The following is a 7,361-nucleotide window of genomic DNA, read 5'->3' as shown; positions in this document are numbered from 1 at the left end:
CATGGCTACAGAAAACTAAATTGAGAACTGTGCTTTTTCAACATAAAAAATGATGCATCTTTATCTTGCTGAAGTTTTGAAATATTTGTAAATATCCTTTTACTTAAATGGTTTCCCACAGTTAGAAAGACAAGGCAAATATAATGTGCATATATATTTAGTTAGTGTTAAGCTTCAAAATCTAGTCTGTGCTCTCTTACGCCAGATTTAACTCTTAATTTGTTTTCTTTATTTCTTCAGACAGTTAAGGCTTATGGGACATAAGATGGGACACTTTAAGATGTGCCTGGAAATTAGTACTTTCTTCAAGGAGTTGACCAGCTAATTTATAAAGCATGTTGTAAAAGGTAAGAATGAGCTTTTGTTAAATAGTTAGATCAGGACTACTTCCTCAGAAAGGACAGAACTTCCCTTCTTCTTAAACATGGCACTTCTCAAAGCAGTAAGTGCCTATGTTTAGAAACTAATCCACTTTCCAAATGACATACACTTAATAATCTACTAACTTCCTCAGGATAAGATTACAATAGGTAGTATTTTGATCTCAGTATTCTGATTCTCCCAGTGCTGATTGACTGATAAGCCAGGTTCTCCTACACAGAGGAGAAGAATTAGAGAATAATGAATTTTGCCTCTTTAGGCCTCAGATATAGGCTGGAGATTTCAAAAAAATAAATAAATTCTTCATAAGCAATATGGGTTTTTTTGCTGAATAACAAATTTGCAGTGCTGGAAAATAGTGATTCATTAATGTCATGTAAAACAATAAAGTGATGTTGATTAGAAACCAAACATAACAGAGAGTCCAAGTGACTTTAATATGTAATGTAGAATATGGTAACTAAAATATAATACATAAAGCATATGTACATCAGATACGACATATATGAAAAATAGTTAACAAAATATGTTAAACAGCATATAAATGCATGTATCTTAGTTACATAATAAATCATATATGTACTGAAAATTTTATTAATCTGCTACTCAGATTTTTAAATGGTACCTGCTTCAGATTTCTTCCCAATTCTTGAACTTAACAAGTTTGCACAAATCCTCTTTTTAGGTGCGTATACACACTCATTATGCATGTATATGTACCATGTACATACATTGTCCATCCAAGAGTACTACTGGTCTGTATCCTTTTCATAAGTAGAAGCTGGAATATGTAACATTGTTCTCTCTTAAATATACCTCCATTTACCTGCAACTTTATTGTGCATCCTGTGCATTTTCTGCAAAACGTAAGCATTTACAATATCTTGCCACCAAACACTCCAACTTACTTAGAACAATGAAATATTGTAAGCGAAACAAAATATTACTCTAGGACTTGTTGTTAAGTTCACATCACTTACATTTGACTGGAATACCTGAATGCCATTTTAATACTTTGCTTTTGGAAGGAACACTTACCTGACAGTTCATGTGGGTCTGATATTTCTTCCTACATTTTTTCCAGACATTTTTACTAGTATGAGATTATTTACACTCCAGTTCTGTAAAGTGATGAGTGCTCTCTCCATTCAGAGCAGTAAGCGGGGTTTTATTAGGGGTGCTCAGGTACCTGGTCTATGTCCTGGGAGTTCCCAAAACACCTCCGAAACTCTAGTGAACTCTGCATTAAAAGAAGGAATGTCAAGGATCGATGTCTTTAGCAGAATATAGCTTTTTAAAAATAACTTTTCCAGAACATTTTTCTACATTTTAGTGAATGATGAGAAGGGAAAAAAAATCTTTTTTCTTCTTTGGAGGTTGTCTTTAGCACAAAGGTATTGTTCTTTTAATTATTATTCTGATCTTATGTGTGAACACAACTGGTCACTGCTTCCATTCTTGTAAAAATAGGACAGGAAATAGATGAGCAGTTTCATAGAAGCTGATCTGAAATTTTGTAGCCACAAAAGTCTGTGGAAAGTGTTTCATAATTTATCTTAATTTTCTGTATTATCCATTTAAAAGTTAAAAAGCCTTCTAACACCAAAGGGGAATGACAGTATGAAAGCAGGCTGAAGGAACTTTTTCTCACAGCTACACACTGCATGAGAAATTGAATATTCACATGTATGGATTCATTTCACCAGCATGTCTTCATTTCCTAAGGAGACATTGCTCATGTAATATAACAAGTTTAATCTAAAGATTTTCCTCCAAACTAGTTTACAGCCAATCTTGGTAAACACCTTATTCAATATGATCTTGAGGAGGTAGATTTTCTGTTAGTTCTTTAAATGGAGAATGATTAAGCCATGAAGATTTTTGAGCTTCCCCCAACATTGCACTAACAGTCATGCAACTCCATGGGGAGAACTAGAATAGACTACCCACAGGCATTTTTTCCATGGTGTGTAATGCAGATCCACAGTTGTTCTTTTGGCAGCATGAATTGAACCCAGGACCTTTGAATCTCAGAGTCCAGTACACTTATTGCTAGAACTAGATGCGTCCATAAGCTCAGCAGCTGCAGGTGGCTTATAAATCTATGTGCCTCCCTGCTGCCCCGAACAGAAGAGCGTGCATGTGAAACTGTGGGCTATGTGTGTCAATGGTGGGCCTGCATAAGAGGAGTAAAAGCCCATCTTCCCTATCTGCACTTGTTCCCTGTGGTTTGTATCACAAGGGAACCACTGTCCGGGCACTGACATTGCCACAGAGCCCAGCTTTAACGTCAGTGAGGAGGGCAGAAGAAGAAGTCCTACAGAGAGAGGCTGTTTGCTTCTCTCTGCGTGAAGGGCAGAGACCACAAGAGAGGAGATCTGGGTACTTTTAACATAAGCAGCAGCAGGGACTGGGTAGCTCTGACAGATGAGTAGGACTTACAGGGAGAAGAGCAGCAGAAGGAGAAAGAGGACACCAATTTGGGAGATAAATAACATTAGACATTAGATAAATAACATTGTTGCTCTGTGCCTGTAAGGCAGGAGAAATAATAGTCTCCTTTGAAATACTGTCTCCTTTGCTATGTGGCAGCAAAGTGACTTTTCTCCTTCTGTTGCCTTTCTTTTCCTCCATGATGTTGGTTTCTCAACCTGAAATCCAGGGAAGAGATGTGCAGTATGCTACAAGGTTGAGAAATTCTGCCTCTCTGCTCCCTCGAGGCTCTGTGCACTCTGTTACAACAGACTGTTGGTGAGTGAAGGTAGTGAAGGAGACTGGTGTAGTAATTACAAAAGGAAAGGCATCATTTGTGTGAGGAACAACTAGTTTTTGTACAGACTCTGTCTGTTGCTGGAATGTGAAGCCCTATGTTTATTATTATTTGATTAGCCCAAATCTAATGTGTCATTTAGTATTTCAGGAAAGAATGCCTGCGTGATGAACTGCTTGGCATTTCAGGCTTTTATAGGTTAAATGGAAAATTTTTAGCAGTCTTCAGAGACATAGTTTTATGCCATGGAAGAGGGCCTTGGGCACCTATAATCTATATTTTAAGGAGGTACTTGTGGTAAATTGACTGCATTCTGAAAGTTGACTTGTATTGGCAGTCATGGGTTGTTGGAGAGAGAACCTCTCTATTCTTGGTAATCATAGAGTAATACTGAGAAAGTGCATACCATATCTAGGGGACATGATTTCATCTTTTAGCATCCTAGTCTTGATGCATTATGCTTTTTTTAAATCCAGATTCTGCAAAATGCAGACATCGTTTAAACACTGTAGTTATATATTCTTGCCATTATAAATTATTTAAGGTAGAAATCATCTTAACTTTAGACATCAAAATTCAGGCATCTAATCTATTTGTCTAGGAGCCTTATATTGTCAATAGAGAGAGTGGAATATTTCCAGAGAGTCTTTCATCAACCTCTGTAGTTATTTGTCGTCCTCTGTTTACTATAAAGTATGGACAGTTACCTTGATGAATAAAGCTAAATGAGATTAATTCGTCACCACTTCGGTGAATTTTAGGCTTAAGGTTACCTTCTTCTGCACTAAGGTGTGAGCTCACTGCTGAGTCAGGAAGGAATTATTTTTCCCTTGCTTCAGTCCCCAGCTTCATAGGTCCTTCTTTCACTTTTCCCCGAGACAAATCATCTCAGGGCAAATATACTGTCTGAGGCAGGATACTAGATGAGGAGGTTGTTAAGATCTCATCAAACATACCATGGCCAGATGGGACCATTTGATCATCTGTTTCCAGCTACAAAGCACAGTTGTTTTTTTCAATTTATTCTTAGAGTATAAGACAGCCAAGACCAGATTTGAACTGGGGTATGACTGTCATGTTAAACTGACTCCAAAGATGCCACAAAAGAATGAAAACTGGGTTAACAATGTATCCTACCTAGTACTTTGAGACTGGTTTTTAAATTGGAAAAAGCAGACTTTGTATAAGATTAAGTACAGCTGTTATCATGGATATAAACAGCATGTTTTCTCTCCTTTAAAACAGAGTCAAAGAAGTTATCTTTTTGATGGCCATTTTCAAGTATACCTCTTTATCCTAGTCACCATTTCTGCTACATGATAAATACATGTCTTTGGACAACATAGGGCATACTATATTATGCTTCCTGATGTTTTTATTTGTATGTTTACAAAATACCTTTCCCCAGGCAGTAAATCTTGCCATACTAATGTAATCTGCAGTCTAGAACCTTGTTGCTTTAAGATGGTTAAACAGTTGCCATAAAATATATAAAGCATTTCTGTAAAATTCAAGAAAAATTAGTATAATGGAAAACAGTTTTACCTCTTCATAACAACTGCCCAAGTGAATGCTCATTCTGCACATATCTGTGTTTTAAAAATATAGCAGTATTTTCAGCTGTTGTGTGGCAGAATGTGACAGAAATATGCTATCTTTTTTTCTTAAACCTTCTTGTCATGGCATGACTTTTTTCAAAATCCTACTGAAGGTTGTTTTTTTTAAAAAAAAGAATATTAGTTACCACCCATCTGCAAACATGGCTTCAGGGGTTTGTGGTTGTCAGGAACTCCTAACTATATTAGTCAGTTAGACAGACTAGCATGATTTTCTGCTGCAACACCTCTAGTGGGATCTCTAGAGAGAAATCCTCATTGATTCTGACATCAATATAACATCATGGAACTATGTCATGCTATATTACACATGGGGCGGCAGCATCCATATCTACAAGTGGATTCTTCAGTGTTGCACCTGCAATATAAGCAAAAACATCTTAAGTGTTCACATATTTATTTCAGGTTTTTATTTAACAATATATTGTTAAAAGAGTGAATGAAGGAAAATAACTAAAGCCAGAAATAGAGACTGGCTATCATCAGGGTGCAACCAGGGTCAGATTAGCAATGACATAAGAATTTCCTGTTTTGTTGATTCAAAGTAAATACTGTTTCAGTCACAGAATACTGCAGTGCTTAGCATCAAAATCCATCTTTTCCTGGAACTCCAGTAAATCTGTTACTTAATGGGCATCAAGGTATCTACTGCCATAACACACATTGAGAATACTCTTACAGAGCAGAGGGTGCAAATGCTGTGAACAGTGTCATTGCCTTGAGTTGTGGCACAAGAAATTAAAGGAGTCCCCCCTCCCTCAGCCAGATGCCAGCTCTCACTCTCGTTTTGTCCCATTTTCAAGGTTCAAGTCACAAGCCCCTGCGCACTTCAAAGCTACATGCAGTGGCTCTTTGTGGAATAGGAAATACGACTTCCGTGCTGGTGAGGACAAACAAGTCTAGAGTAACTTGTCAACTTTGTACCATATGCCATCTGCATCTACCTACAAGTGTCTTTTTAGCAGGAGTTTTGTCATTAAGCTTCTGAATTTTCATGAAATAAGTAAAGCACTCCCCAGAGCCCTCACCGCTCCTAAAAATGTGATTATATTTTTTTCGTGATTCTTCCCAGTGATGCAGCTCAGTGGTTTCCCAGCCTTTTTGCCAAGGAACCTCACCTTGAAGAACTGAAGGCGGAGATCTGCGACCAGTTGTGTTTGGCTTTACTATTCTCCCACCGACTGCAGCTTTCCCATTGTCCCCCTACCCAGCTCAGACCTCTCAGCCTTCCCTTTCTTTGATGTTCTCCTGTTCCCTTCCCATGACATCTCTGTCTCTGCTGCTGGCTCAGACAGCAGTGACACTAAAACTGAGCAAATAGATTTGGACGGGTCAATCTATTTCTCTCTGGTGTCATTCATGTGTCCTCTTCCAGGTCTGGCAGAGTCCTTTTCCAGAGCTCATCTAAGTGGGTTGGAAGGCACTAATTTAAAGAAGTCCAGGAATAGATGTTGAATGAGGCAATAGAGGAAAGAATATGCCTACTCTTCCCCCAGAATGTTCTGCCTTAGGTACTCCTAAAAAATAATACCAAATCAGCTGGGATGGACCTCTCTAGTGTATTGAGACTTAGGAGCTCTTGCAGATGTAATTCAGAGTATGGCTATTGCTGCACTCTCGATTCCCTTGTGCCAGCTGCTAATCTCTGCCCATTGTGAGGAAGAAGCAACAAAAATGTGGCCAGGCAGGCGAGGAGGGCAGCCTGCCTGATGAGCAGGGCAGGGAATTCCCGTGAGGGAACATGTTCACCAAAGTCACCTCTGTTATCAGCAGGAGCTCACTCTTAACATGTTCTCAGTGCAAGCTCTTAAGTAAAAAACAGTTACTGCCCTCATACTATCTTTATTTACAATTCAGTTAATATAAAAGGAAAATAGCTCTGCACTCCTTCAATACTTAAGTGGTTATACTTACTCAGAAACTCATGCTTGGGGTCACCTGTACACAACCAGTTTGTCAGCTTCCCTAGACGGTAGCATAAATGGCTCCCCAGTTTGTACCCACGTTCAAAGTGGCTGGGAATAGCTGCATTCCTGCCTGCTCCCCTGACCCAGGCACACTTCCCAAGCAGGGAGGAGGCCTAATCCTTCGAGAATCCCAAACACAAATACTGCAGTGGTATTTGGCAGGCCAGCACAGGAATGTGTAATATTCATAAGCTTACTGCAGTTTATTTTCCTTGATCTGAAGGCAGTTTTTCCACGGGTTAACAGTGACTGATGAACCAGTTTGCCCCCTCCAGCACTATGCACTTCAGCCTGGAAGCTGCCGGAGCGTGTCCAGTTCCCGGTGCAGTGATGCAGGATTCCCCGCGGGAGGCGAAGCGGCAGGACTGCCAGTAGAGCTCTGACACCTAGTGGCTGATCTCCGGTTTCCAGGCCCTGGGTAGGTTACCTCCCCGTCTCTGCTATAGCAGCCTCAGGCAGCGGGGTCCTTGCTGCAATATTTTTACATAATAGATATATATCCGTGGTTGGGCTTTTATGCCAGGATTGGTAAGGCCAGGTCGACTGCAGTGAGGAATTTATCAGGTAGACTCCCAAGTTGTGTCGTTCCTAAGATTTTTTGCTAACAAGCACAGTTTCTTTGCCATG

At 39.4% G+C, this 7,361-nt stretch overlaps 1 protein-coding gene across 1 annotated transcript in view; it reads right to left on the bottom strand.

The window, feature by feature from the left end:
- Window positions 1–804: 804 nt before the first annotated feature.
- AMER3 (APC membrane recruitment protein 3) overlaps window positions 805–7,361 on the bottom strand; it is a 41,926-nt gene continuing 35,369 nt past the window's right edge. Inside the window, exon 3 of the mRNA XM_076341622.1 lies at window positions 805–5,125. The gene's annotated coding sequence lies outside the window, so the exon portion shown is untranslated. The remainder of the gene's footprint in view (window positions 5,126–7,361) is intronic.

Source organism: Aptenodytes patagonicus, chromosome 6, assembly GCF_965638725.1.
Source record: "Aptenodytes patagonicus chromosome 6, bAptPat1.pri.cur, whole genome shotgun sequence".
Taxonomy (NCBI): Eukaryota; Metazoa; Chordata; class Aves; order Sphenisciformes; family Spheniscidae; genus Aptenodytes; species Aptenodytes patagonicus.
This window is presented reverse-complemented; position numbering and strand designations above follow the sequence as displayed.